This window comes from Rhipicephalus microplus, chromosome 7, assembly GCF_043290135.1.
Source record: "Rhipicephalus microplus isolate Deutch F79 chromosome 7, USDA_Rmic, whole genome shotgun sequence".
In the NCBI taxonomy this organism is placed as follows: domain Eukaryota; kingdom Metazoa; phylum Arthropoda; class Arachnida; order Ixodida; family Ixodidae; genus Rhipicephalus; species Rhipicephalus microplus.
In genome coordinates, this window is record NC_134706.1 from 23,190,517 (window position 1) to 23,203,706 (window position 13,190).

Consider the following 13,190-nt stretch of genomic DNA (forward strand, 5'->3'; position numbering starts at 1 on the left):
GCAGCGTGCGCGTTGACTAAAAGCCGAATGCTCCTGTCTCTCAATCCTCATTAGCGGCCATTGGCATGTACATTGAGCACTATTTTTCATTGTTAAACAACGCACAGAAGAAATCTCTCACCGGCACCACCTTGGAGGTCAAATGTTGTACCTATTTCGGGTATGTGCCAATGGTGGTTACGTACTACGAGGGATGCACAGGCCACGCCATAAGGAGCTTCGCCCCTAAAAAATATCGAGTAAAGAGGGTGTCGTTTTGTCCCACAACAATAATCGTCATCAGGCTTGCGTGTGCTTCCTTTCTTGTAAACTCGGCGCTGGCCACTTTCCTATCGAATATGCAATATAACCCTGATAATGGGCATGTCGATCGTGACCGGAATGTGCCGGGCGCGGGGTGATAGCGCAAGGATAGAACGCAATATAAATTACGATTATTGTTGTGGGACAAAAAGACACCCCTTTCACTCGCTCTTTTTTTTAGAGTGCGAGTAGTCTTCCTTACTATGGCATACCTTCTGGCGATATCTTTGAAATGAAATGAACAGATTTGATTTCTGGAGAGATATAGAAATAAACCTGTGTGCCGTTTTTAGCACTTTTTTTCATCTGGGATAACCTCATAGGTTAGGTCCCTTAGTCGGCGAAGGGTCTTATATGAACCAAAGTGCCATCGAAGGAGGTTTTCTAACAGGCCGTGGCGTTGTATCGGTGTTCATGCCCGTAATTAGTCACCAACTTTCTTGACTTTCATACCCAAACGTTCGACATAACATCTGGCTGTCTTGTCGTATATGTCTTTGCATGTGGTACTTTAGGCAGAGGGGCGACCGACCTGGGGACACATTGTTGTGCGTCGGCTAGCACTGTTGTTTATAAGACGCATTGTTCTTTTGTCGGCTGGTAATGAGAACATGAAAACTTCTTCGACAGTGTCTTTGTGTTTCGAGTGGCAGCCTGGCACCCAGCAGGGGTTGGGCATCACTGTCATGACGAGGTTACCGCCAAGAGAAAAAAGGTGGCCAAACAGCACCAATAACAACACTCCACGCTCGCACTCAGGTAATGACAGCCGGGAGAAGCCAATTTTCTTACACCACTTCTTCCTAGGCCAGCGCCACGGCGCAGAAAGGGCGGGTGGTATATGAAAATTCCTTGTTAAGCTACGCGGGCGTACCATGACCAGTATAAAGTAAAATTCGGCTGATCCCATGTACTTTGAGAATTGAGGTTATGCAAAGTATGCGCAGGAAAGGTGACCTTGTATTTTTTACTGAGCGCTACCTTATGAATTATCACTAAATGCATGTACAAATGTCGCACACACAGACATTTGTTGAAAAGTCACAGATGATTACGTAACTAGTTATTTGCACTCTAGCATAGATGCCAACAGTAACATAAGTATTAGCAAAACCGCAAGCGATAAACTGATATTGAGCGCTGATGCTCGGAAGGATGGTAGCCATGGATGCTCCCCTGGCACATTAGCGCGTATAATGGTGACACATATCCGCCCACTAGTATGTGCCCTTCCTTGGCCAAAAGTGATGACCTATTCGACAGAATTGTGAACTTATTCGTCTCTTGACTAGCGCGTAATATTCGTCCAATCATCTTACCCTTCCATGCTAATTTTGGTTCACGCCAAATTAACGGGATGATAACGAGAGCACCCTGACGTAGACGTAGGCGGTTTGATAGATAGATAGATAGATAGATAGATAGATAGATAGATAGATAGATAGATAGATAGATAGATAGATAGATAGATAGATAGATAGATAGATAGATAGATAGATAGACGCTAAATTACTTCCAGTAAGCAAAGAAATGCTCCTCATTTATTAAAAGACCATGGCAAGACGCTTTTTCGCGTAATGCTACGACTATTCGCTGAGATAACGTTTACCTATTGTATGAGCAAGACAAACTTTCACCTTGAAATGGCTCTAAGATCTAACACATCTGTTCATGTCACCAACTTTCTTGTTCAAGTAGGCTGTGCTCTATCACCGCCACGGATCTTGTTCTGATTGTGCAACACGTTGAGTCACATGAAATGCAGCATCTTCTTCAGGTGTGCAGCATTTTCTTGGGTGGCATGTGGTTACAGAAAGCATCGGCATGACTAGGTTAGTCTCTTGCATAACGGTCGCGAGGAGATTCACATACGGAGTAAGTGTATTTAGAGTGTACTTAATCCTGTGATGAGTTTCTAAGGCACTCTTCATTTAAAGATCTCATGCTAATATTTAGTCACTTGTTCCAGCTGCTGCTACGAAAACAGACCTTTAAATGTTGTTTCATTAGCTATGACCCCATAACTATGTGCAGTGGCTTTCATTGTGGAGCGTGGCATGTATATGACATTATGTTTATTTTTTATAGAACGCATGTGCGTTCATGCATGACGGCGCACTGTTTCAATGTTATATGTCCCAATTTAGTTCGCAAAAAAAAAACAGCTGCTTCAAGACTGCAACTTTTAATGCATGTTTTAGGTGCATCTAAGACTAAAACAACTTCCTTTAATTTATGCATGATGCATTGACCATTTATTTTCTTTTGCTAGCGAAAATGGTTGTGCGAAACTGCACTGCATTGTTGCCGCAGTTTAGCTGACAGTAGAAAAAAAAGAACTGTTATGAAAGTGCCATACAAAAGAGTTATGCGTCAAATGCATTGATAATGGGTTGAACATCATCACAATATTATAAGTAATACACGCATTGTTTTCAAAGACCATATAGAGGCCCACAGATAGGATATCTTTGCCATGAGAGATCTTGTGGTTGTTGGAGATGAGTATGGCGTGCCTAAAATATATGTTTGCAATTAAGGTATGCTTACTACTCCTGCTCACTGTGGAAGAGCCAGTTGTGATATCGGCTCTTGTTCTGCCAAATGGCCTTAAAATTGAGGAGAGAATGCCATCAAAATGTTCACCGTACAAACCTCCGAGACAAACCACTCGACCACCACGTCCAAAGCCAGCTCCATCGGGAAGAAAAGGTGAGGTATACTTCGTGAACTACTGTTATGGCTTTAAGCGTGCTACTAAAGAGGAAAATGTAATGGAATGAAACGTGCCACCTATCACAGCATAACACAGGAGGGGACCAGACAAATAATGATTATTTATGGGCGAACTTGTGCCCGAAAAGTAGTATGACACAAATGGCAGAGTCCACTGAAGCGTTCCGCACACGTGTCCTTTTTGTTACAACTCCAGGCCAGTTTTTCGGCTTGTGCTTGCACAAGAATGGCATGCGACACACTCCAGAAGATGTGCGAGTACGCGTGAGGCACTGTAGGCGCCCACACAGTGTCTCGCTGTTTCTCTTGGTAAGAAAGATTAATAGAAGCAATTTTAGTGACATTAGTCCCCCTTCGAAACCGCATCGTACGAATGCGTAACTGAAAGTGAAGATTCTCAATTCTCCCTCGTTGTAGGGGTTCATGAAGACAACGTGGACGACCTCCGCATGGTTTTGCCGTTTTTAGCGCTTTTTTTCATCTGCAATAACTTCATAGGTATGTCACTTAGTCGGCGAAGGATCTTATACGAAACGAAGTGCCATCGAAGGAGCTTTTCTGACAGGCCGCGGCGTCGTATTGGTGTCCATACCCATAATTGGTCACCTTGCTGGTACTTATTTCCGCTGTGGCGCTGTGCCGCAGGATGTAGTAATTCTCGTCTGAACAGTTGTTGACGTATTCGTTGCCGTGTCATTTGGCGTGCTTCTTCAGCTCTCTGCAGGAGTGCGTCGACGTCGGTTGACTCGTAGTAGTTGTTGTCTGGTAGCATGGTATCGAGAGTTGAAGTAACTAGGCGACCACAGAGAAGCTGAAATGAAGTGACGCGGGTCGTCTCTGCAAGGGCCATAATATAGGCTAATGTTGTGTGAGGCAGGATTCCGTCTCACGACATATGCTCCAAGTCCCCGTACATCGACACATGGCATGTCAGTGATGGTGTGGTTTAGGCGTTCCGTTAACCCCTATAATTCAGGATGGTAATCAGTGCTTTCCCTGTGACCCATGACTGGTTTTCGTCACTATCATCAAACACTGCATCAACTCCAACGTGAAGGTCGGTCCGCAATCGCTTATCACTACCTTTAGGGAATCATGTCGAATAACTATGCTGTGCAAAAAAAATTGGCGACTTCAGCTGCCGTTCCTCGCTCAAAACAACCAGATTCAGCACATCGTGTTATGTGGTCGGTGGCGATAACAATCCGCCTCTTCTCCGATGATGACATTGGGAAACATTGAAGAAGATCAATTCCAGCTAGTTGAAATGGTGTGGCAGGTGGGTTTATGGGCTGGAGAAGGCTGGCCGTCGTTAGAGAAGGTGTTTTGTGCCTTTGACATTCGTAACATGTCTTTACATATTGCTGTACGGACGCCAATAGCTTCGGCCAGTCATACTTCTGATGCACTCTGGCAAATGTCCGACTAATGCCTAAGTGACCCGATTACTGTTATCATGACAAGCTCCTAGGATTTCGATCGTCATTGCTGACGGAATAGTGAGTAAGAACTTCTTGTTGTGTTCGATGTTACTTTTGTATAGCACATTTCCATAGAGGCAAAATGAAGATAATGCTCTTTTAATACACCTGGGACTTGATGGTCATGCCCTTCGAGGTGTTTGACCAATGAGAGCAGTTGTGTCCGCTCGTTGATGCTCGGTGATATCTGGGGCTTCCACCACACAAAGAAATGGCGACTCGTCTTCTTCTGAAGGAGTAGACTCGAAAGAGAAGCGTGATAAGGAATCATCATCATTCTTTTCTCTCCCAAACCTGCATGCAACAATAATGTTGTACTCTTGTAGTCTGAGGCTTCATTTACCAAGGCGTTCCAACAGGTCTTTTGAGTACCCTAGCCAGCAAATAGAGTGGTGGTCGCTGACCGCATCAAACGACGTTCCGCAGATATATGGTCTATACTTGCTGATGGGCCATTTGACTGCCAAACACTCGTTTTCTTTTTTAAGGGCGAAGCTCCTTATAGCGGCACCCGTTCGTCCCGCGTCCCGTCGTGGTATGTAACCAGTCTTACGCTTTGACCTGCAAACATTTCGACCTCCAAGGTGGTGCCGGTGAGAGCTTCTTTCTGTGCGTTGTTGAACAACAAACATAGGGCTCAATGTACATGCCAATAGCTGATAATGGGGTATGAGAGACAGGAGCATTCAGCTTTTAGTCAACGTGCACGCTGCGATCCCCATTAGCAGCCATTGCATGTACATTGAGCACTATCTGAAGGGAAAGGGTTGCTACGTTATACCCGCTGGGTGTAACCACCTTAGTTTTAGAAAGGTTTAGCGAGCGTTTAGCCGCAGTGCCATGAATACAATGAACTAGTATATACCATGAATGAACTCGAGGTAGTTAAAGGTGGGAAGTAGGTACGAAGTGCAAGCCGTAAGAAAGTAAAAGCCGAATTCTCCTGTCTCTCATTTCCGATGCATCCATTGGCATGTACATTGAGCTCTATCTGCCAGGAAAAGGTTGCTACGTTATACTCGGTGGGCGTAACCTCCTTGGTTTTAGAAAGGTTCAGCGAGTGTTGGGCCGCAGTGCCATGAATACAGTCAACTAGTATATACCATGAGCTCGAGGTGGTAAAGGTGGGAAGTAGACCCGAAGCGCAAGCTGTTAGAAAGTGTGCGTGTGCAACCTCTCGTTTAGTCCTTGGAATGTCCGCTGGATGGCGGTGTTTCTATATGGGGAATATATGATGAAAAGATGCGAGATAGTGGTACTTGTAGTGTTGAATAGATGGACGAACGGACACACAGACAGATGCATGAATGGACGCATGAACGGACGCAGGCGCGGAGGCATGGACGAACGCAGGAACGGACGCACGCACGGACGGGCGGATTGACGCATGGACGGTCGCACAGACGGAAGAAAGCAAGAACGGATAGACGGACGAATGCTTCGCCCCACTCTCCATCATTCACTCCGTAGATATGCTGCCAATCTTTTTTTGTCGCGTAGTGCTTTTTTGCCTTTTGATAGGGTGTGGATAGGTTTTGATAGAGAGTGGCCGAGATAAAGATTACTTGCCCATGTATGGACTTCTGTGTCAACGGTCTCGTTGGAGTAAGGAAGAATTGGTAGGGTTTCCAAATGTTTCTTTAATACATTGAATACTATTCCTTGTTTTGCACACCGAATGAATGGTTCCTCGTCTTTTGTGAGTTCAGCTAGCGGCTCAGCTATTTTGGAGAAATTTTCTGGAAATTATGCGACAGCCGTGTTCTTACCAGTATCTGAGCCAACACCCTAAGCACTGTTCACGTGTCTCAAAAAACGAAGCTTTTCAACATAAAACTGGCACTTTACTGGAATTGTGAAGCTTGCCGAATTGATAGCCTGGAGCACCAGCCGCAGTCTTTTTACGTGCTGGTCAAACATTGTAGAAAATGCGACAACGTCGCCCAGGAAGCCTAGTCAAGATTCCTACTTCAGCCCCGTGAGGACACTGGCCATAAATTTGCCAACAGCTGCTTTTTTATTCGAGTAAAGAGAACTATCTGGTGGGCCGTAGCCCTTCCGATGTGTCATCGTTATGCGACAAGGGGTATGCATACCGCTTGGTCACGCTGTTTAGTTTCAAGTAATTTACAGAGAATCTCAACGTGTTGTCGCTTTTTCTGACAAGAACTACCGGCGAAGGCCACGGGCTGTGAGATGGCTGAGTGACATCGTACTGGAGCCTTTCTAGCACCTGACTCTTTATTCTCCTTCTCTCCCTGAAACTCTGTAAGGTTGTTGATACACTGGCCTATAGGTTTTGCTTGTTATGATTCTGTGCTTCACGATCTGCGTTCGACGTACTTTTGATGAGGTGGAAAAACATTCTGTTAATTCACTTATGAGGTCCGTAATTTTTCTCTCGGCTTGTAGGCGACTTCGGCTGATTTACACGGTTGCTCCAAGCCCACGCACATTTTCCGAAGCACGTGGCTCTGACGCAGTGGCACATAAGTTGGTGGCCCCAGTAAAGCTGTATAAAAAAGCAATGACAGTGTCCTTTGCAACATGCTGAATTTCATTTCCAAAATTGGTGAGCAGTACGTTGGCAAGCCCACCACGTATGTGAACAATGCCCCGAGCTATTCAAACGCCTTTCTTCAGCAGCAGTTCGACATTGCCATCCGCTATCTTTTCACAGTCGACGAATACGTCATTACTTACGCCAACGAGCACGGTGCATTGCGGTGGCACAGTTGCGTCACCGTCTATTACACGCCATGCCGAACTCTGTCTCTTCTTGTATGGCCAGCTTTGTCAAGAATAAAGTACTAGAAACCTGCAGCTTCATTATGGAGCCTCGCTTTGTCGAAAGAAAGGATGTCAGAGGGCGCATAACTGACATCTAGATTGTAGTAGCGAGAACGCTGCTGTAGTACTCGCTCTATGTTAGTTGCTTCTGCGCACAGTGCTGTACGCAACGGTACGTGGAGGGTGCAAACTAGCCCTGCAAATAAGTCCTGCTTGAATCCAATGCCAAATAACGCACTTTCTTGCCTTCTGTCATGCTGCGATCAGCGCGGTTTGGGAAGCGGGATATATATCGATATACATGCTGGCTCGGTCGTTCATGCGTTGGTTTCTCGATTGGAGGGCGTTTTCTGTCCTTTTCCGGCGATCATTGCTGGCATACGCAGCAAGCAAATGCCACAGAAAGTCTTCCCACATTGCCGTGACCCCTTCGTGGTTCTCAAACAATAATATCGCTTTATCCTCCAACGCGAAGTACACGCGGCCCAGTTTCCTCGCCTCATCCTAGGTGTTGTGCCTTGTGACCCGCTCGAAATAGTCCAGCCAGCCTTCTGCATCTTCGTGCGCGTCACCGTAAAAGGGCTCAGACAAGCACGGGGGAGACACGACGAGTTCAAATGTTGAAGCTGGATTAGCCATCCCTCTGGAATATGTGGTCACCACTGTCTGTGCTGCTGAAACAGTGAAGAGTGGCCCGAATTAAAGAGACTCACCTCGGAGGTGGCAGCTTGAACGCTGGTGCACTGGAGTCAGTTCACCTGGCTCCAATCGCTGAGGGCCAGGGCTCCGCTATCTTGCGCCAAGGGGACTTCGGTTCTTACCCCGCACCTCCACCAGAATGTCTCGCATTGCAAGAAGGAAACACACAAACAATGGTTTATTATTTGCGAGCTTCAGGCCAAAAAGTACGTTAGACACAAATGGAAGAGTTCCCTGAAGCTTTCCGCACACGTGTCAATTTTCGAACAACTCAAGGTCAGTCTCTCGGCTCGTGCTTGTGTGCACGAGTGGCATACGCTGCACTGCATCAAGATGTGTGAGCACGCACGAGGCAGTGTAGGCGCCCACACAGCGTCTCGCTGGTTGTCTTGGTAAAAAGAATATTAGGAGCAATCTCTGTGGCGTTTCTGAACTTGACACTTCACCTCCACGCCCTTGACCGCCGCCACCCCCAAAACCAGAAAATGGTGAGGTATACTTTGTAAACTACTTTGAGGGCCGTAAGCGTGCAACTAGAGGGGAAAATGTAATGTAATGAAACGTGCTTCCTATATTAGAAATTTGATGGACACGAAACTTGCCCTTCTGTGCAAATTACGGCGCGTTTGCACGCTGTTTTGTAGCAGAAGGAAGGTTTGTGTCAGATAAAACTCAAAATTATTTCAATCTGGTCCACAGTATTGCAAAGAAACGTGGAAGTGAATGCTTGGCAGAGAAACCACCTCACTTGTTCACCCATCTGGTGGTAATAGTGCATAGTCCACCAGACAAGTTGAGGCTCAGTCCTCTGCAGTATGGCATACCCTATTTCTTGCGTTTTGTAGACAGTGAATATGTGACATCTATTTCGTCCTGCACCTTCAGAGAACACTGCCCATTCTGTTGTAGTGAAAATTTCTTTTATATATCCAGGCTGCAGTATTCATATTAGTGTACACTAAGTAGTTTGCGGCTTGTCCTGATCTGTTTCTGTCCCGTGTTTTGTGCGCTCTGTTTTATGAAGAACTGTGGCATGTTATTTCTGTAAAATAAAAACTGGACACCCTTCAAAACAGATTATGACAGCAACTATATGTGCGATATTTTAGTAATAAGAAAAACGGGCTAACCACACTTTCAAAACAAGAAGTTAGGTATGGCTAAGGATGAAGAATTTGAAGCAAGCATGAAGCACACCAGCTTGTCGAATAAAGGTTTTTTTTTTCTTTTTATCACTCTATTGAATGCACCAAAGCAGCAAAACTTTATATGTGTTGGTGCATGCTTTAATTATATTTGGAACTTATATCATTAACGTTATATTGTTATATTGCAGATCACACAAGGGGATGACATGACAGACCACTACGCATCTTTCTCTGCATCTTGTCTATGCAATAAGACTTCAAGAGACAAATTAATTTCAAATTCTTAAACGTGATATTTACCAAAATATCGGGGCTGTCAAACTGACATTCCTTTTAAACGCTCTATAGCACTGAATAAAGGCGTACGTGTCACATTCCAGTAAACCCACGTTTAAAACGAAAATGTGGTTTGGTGTCCTATGAACTGAACAAGCGCATGTAAACAGAAATTAGTTTTATAATAATAATAATAATAATATAATATATTGCTGGTACTATTCATAATACATCGTTGTGATGACCACTCAATGTTTTAACCTGTGAGGGCGAATGTGTTTAGCTTAATCTCGTCAGGTCGTTGAAATGGTTGGTCCAGAAGGACATTTATGGCAGCAAGTTTCTAGCCAATCTAAGCTTTTTGTCGTCAGTAATATGATTATCATGTTATTCTACAGGTACGCTGTCTTCTCGTCTTCTTTACAGCTATCTATTTATGGTTCGCTCCAAGAATTCTCAAATGCAGTTGCTCCGGCGTGGTTTGATAAGCCTGATAAAGAAGAGAACGTACCCAGAGGAAGGGAAAAAATGTGATAAGAAAAATTCTGAGCCATTACTCTTAATGACATCCCATCGATTTGAAGGCAGAACGATAAAGTTTTCGCTAATTTCTACCTTCTCTAGCAACCATCAAACCACGAACGCTGGAGCAGTGTGGCAGCTATGTACAACGCAAATGCTCACTATTGTGGCGTCCCTTTCCTTCGCCTATTTTACCCTTACCAAATGAGTCCTTTGAAAGGTATAAGAATAAAAATAGTTGTTGTAGTCGTATGCCCTTGCTTAACGCTAAGACAATGAGAGACAATGACGTAAAAAGCTTTGGAAATTTTGACCATCTGGTGTTCATGACGGTGCACCTAATTCTAAGTAAATGAGCCTCTATCAGTACGCCTGCATCGAAAGGGGGCCGCCACGGTGCCATGCAATCCCGTTACCTTTGGTCAGCAGTCACGAATGGTAACCGCTAGACTCGTAAGACTGGTGTTAAGGGGCATGAAAAGAGTTTGACATAACAGTTAGATCCATAGCAGCATATCTTACCAGCTTTAAAATAACATAGCGTTTCCCTTGTGAATTTTAACGTTTAGGATACCGAGTTATCCAAGCCACTAACCACAGTAGCATAGATTTATTTTATTCGCTACCATTACGAAGCGAGTTGCGTTCAAGTATCGCTAACTGATACAGCTATGACGTGTAGCTGACCTCCATTTTCGCAGGTGACATGCCTACCACTCCACCGAGCGAAATCATTAGAACCTCATTGGCCGTTGATGAACTTCACTTTCCATGACTGAACGCATGGTTTCTTGGAAAAATAAAAAAAACTCGATTTTATTCAGCCCTTGCGGGAGCACGGCTCAGCCCATTGTAGTGATTGGAAAATGGAGAAATATAAAAGGACATGGGAAGGATAACAATAAATAAATGGACAAGCAAGGGACAGAAAAGGAAGAAGATAAGAAAGTTGGAATTTGGTCGAAAAAGTCTGAGTACGAGGCTCCACACGACGAGAGCTTCACCGCGTCAGGAGGTCACGGAGGGCGAACCAGTCGGCGAGACGCCTGCTGGCATCGGAGATCGCGGGTGGCACAACCGGTCAGCATAAAATCCTCCGAGTGAACTCTGACGGGCGTCAATTGAGCTCACAGGAGCAGTGGCGTTTAGATAGAGAGAGAGAAAAATTGAGTGAAGCTTGTTAGTGAAGGTGAGAGGGTTTTGATTGCTGGAACTGTCTGACCTAGCCACCCACCGGGCCCGAGTGACGAGTGGACACTGGTCAACCAGGACCGGCTGAGAGATCACAGCCACGCACGCTTCACTGGGAAGGTTTGGGTGAGCATCAGGTGCTGCTGCTTTTAGCACTGGGGCGCTTACTTTGCACTGCAGTAGGAATAGGAGGAGAAGGTAGAGGAAGGAAAGACAGGACGGGCAACCACCCGAGCATTTGGTTTGCTATCCTACACCGGGAGAGGGGATTGAGAGATTAAAAGAGAGAAATCAAAAGAAGAGAACATAAAAAAACGTGTGAGCTTAAACTAGACTATTTCGTTTGATAGTAGTAGATGCAGGACTTCAAGCGTATAACGTACCAGAATAGGTCATCGGTTAAATATCTGCCTACTGAAGGCTTGCAAGCACTAGACGTAAAACGTCCCTTACCTGTTGTATCGTCTCAGTGCATGGTGATTCCAGCCTGCCGACGAACACTTAAAGTTTGTCGAGTAGTGATTGAAGAACCATTAGGATAGGTTTGTCTCCTGCCAATGCCGAGGTGCGCTGCGAATCAGCATGTCGCGGTGCTTCGGCAACGGAGGTAAAACTGTGTAAATTGTGTCCATGGTAGCCTTCTTGGTATCGAACATTGCCGTTTCATGTGACTGTGGCTTTGGCAATGTAGGCCAACTGGAATACGAAGAAACTATGCTTTTCACTGTGGTCTGCTTCATCGTAGCCGAGTACGATTCGCGTGGAAAACAAGATGGTGAAGCAGGGCACCGAATAGGCACTGCGGGTGCAGAAACATTGGATTTTTCTGACGAAGCTTTAAGGATACCTGGTTGCCAGAGCGGCTAAGCACAGCAGCATAGATTTCTTTTATTCACTACATTTGCTAAGCGAGTTGCGTTGAAATTTCGCTAATAGGCATAGCTATGACGTGAAGCAGCTATGCTGTGACGGTAATCTGTGACGGTAATAGCGAAGGCATTACGAACCGGACACGAAAGTTCGGCCCAGCCTATGCTGCTCGCCAACGTTCTACTGCTAGTAGTGTTGAGAAGGAAGAAGAGCAACTTTTCTATTGAAAAGCACCATATACAGTTACTCTACTGTATACAGTAAAGCTCATGGTGACCAGTTCTGATGCGTTGTTAAACCACGAAAGTAACAGCAAATTTATGAAGGGAATGATGATGAAGGAGCGAAGCTCAGGGACAACTTTCTGGTAACCTCTCGGCCTTCGTGCATTGTCAACTCAAATGAAAACTCGAACATGCAAATGAGTGACAACACTTTATAGCAGTATATATGATGTTTTCTTATACGTATATAGTGTTGAGGTGTGGATTTTGTTTTCGTTTCACTAGGATGGCATTATGATTATTGAATGAAGAACCAGAAGTGTTGGAAGGAATGTGAGCCAGCGGAAGTCCACAAAGGCGACGTCTATCCCTGTTTCCTTGCTTGTTTGTTGTTTATAGTTCTAATAAATGCATGACAGAGCATATCGCGACGAGATACGTTGCAGAAGCCACCCGTTTATGATATGCACAATTAAGTCACGAGCCTGAATCGGCTTGCCGACATTGCCTTGTCACTGAAGCATCGCGGGCGACCACGCGTGCACGTTCTTTTTCATCTATCGGTTGAAGATAGTGTGTTTTCTGCAACGCACTTATTCTCCATCGTCATCATCCACAACAAAGGTACACATCATACCTTAGAGATGCGCAGCACGTACCTGGCTTATTAGCAGAATGATTTGTTCAAATAAGCTACGACAGGTACTTTGAAATAAAAACACAAGAAACGTCAAGACACAGACACAGTATGTACATACCACCCCCCAAAGTTCATAATGACTGTTTCAGGTACAGCTTCTTCCCCAATGCGATTCAGCAGTGGATTTCGTTACCAGATTCGGTTGTGAAAATCAATTCGCTTACTGACTTTTTAGAAGCAATAAAACATATAGTGCACTCTGATACCATGCGCTAAGATTGTGAATATGTGTGAATTACGTGCTTCTTAA

The 13,190-nt window shown here is 44.9% G+C and overlaps 1 long non-coding RNA gene across 1 annotated transcript; it reads left to right on the forward strand.

The window, feature by feature from the left end:
* The first annotated feature begins 2,799 nt into the window (after window positions 1-2,799).
* Window positions 2,800-9,560, forward strand: LOC142766862 (uncharacterized). The gene is made up of 2 exons (XR_012884627.1): window positions 2,800-3,015; window positions 9,346-9,560. It is a non-coding gene; the product is annotated as an uncharacterized LOC142766862 (long non-coding RNA).
* Window positions 9,561-13,190: the final 3,630 nt, after the last annotated feature.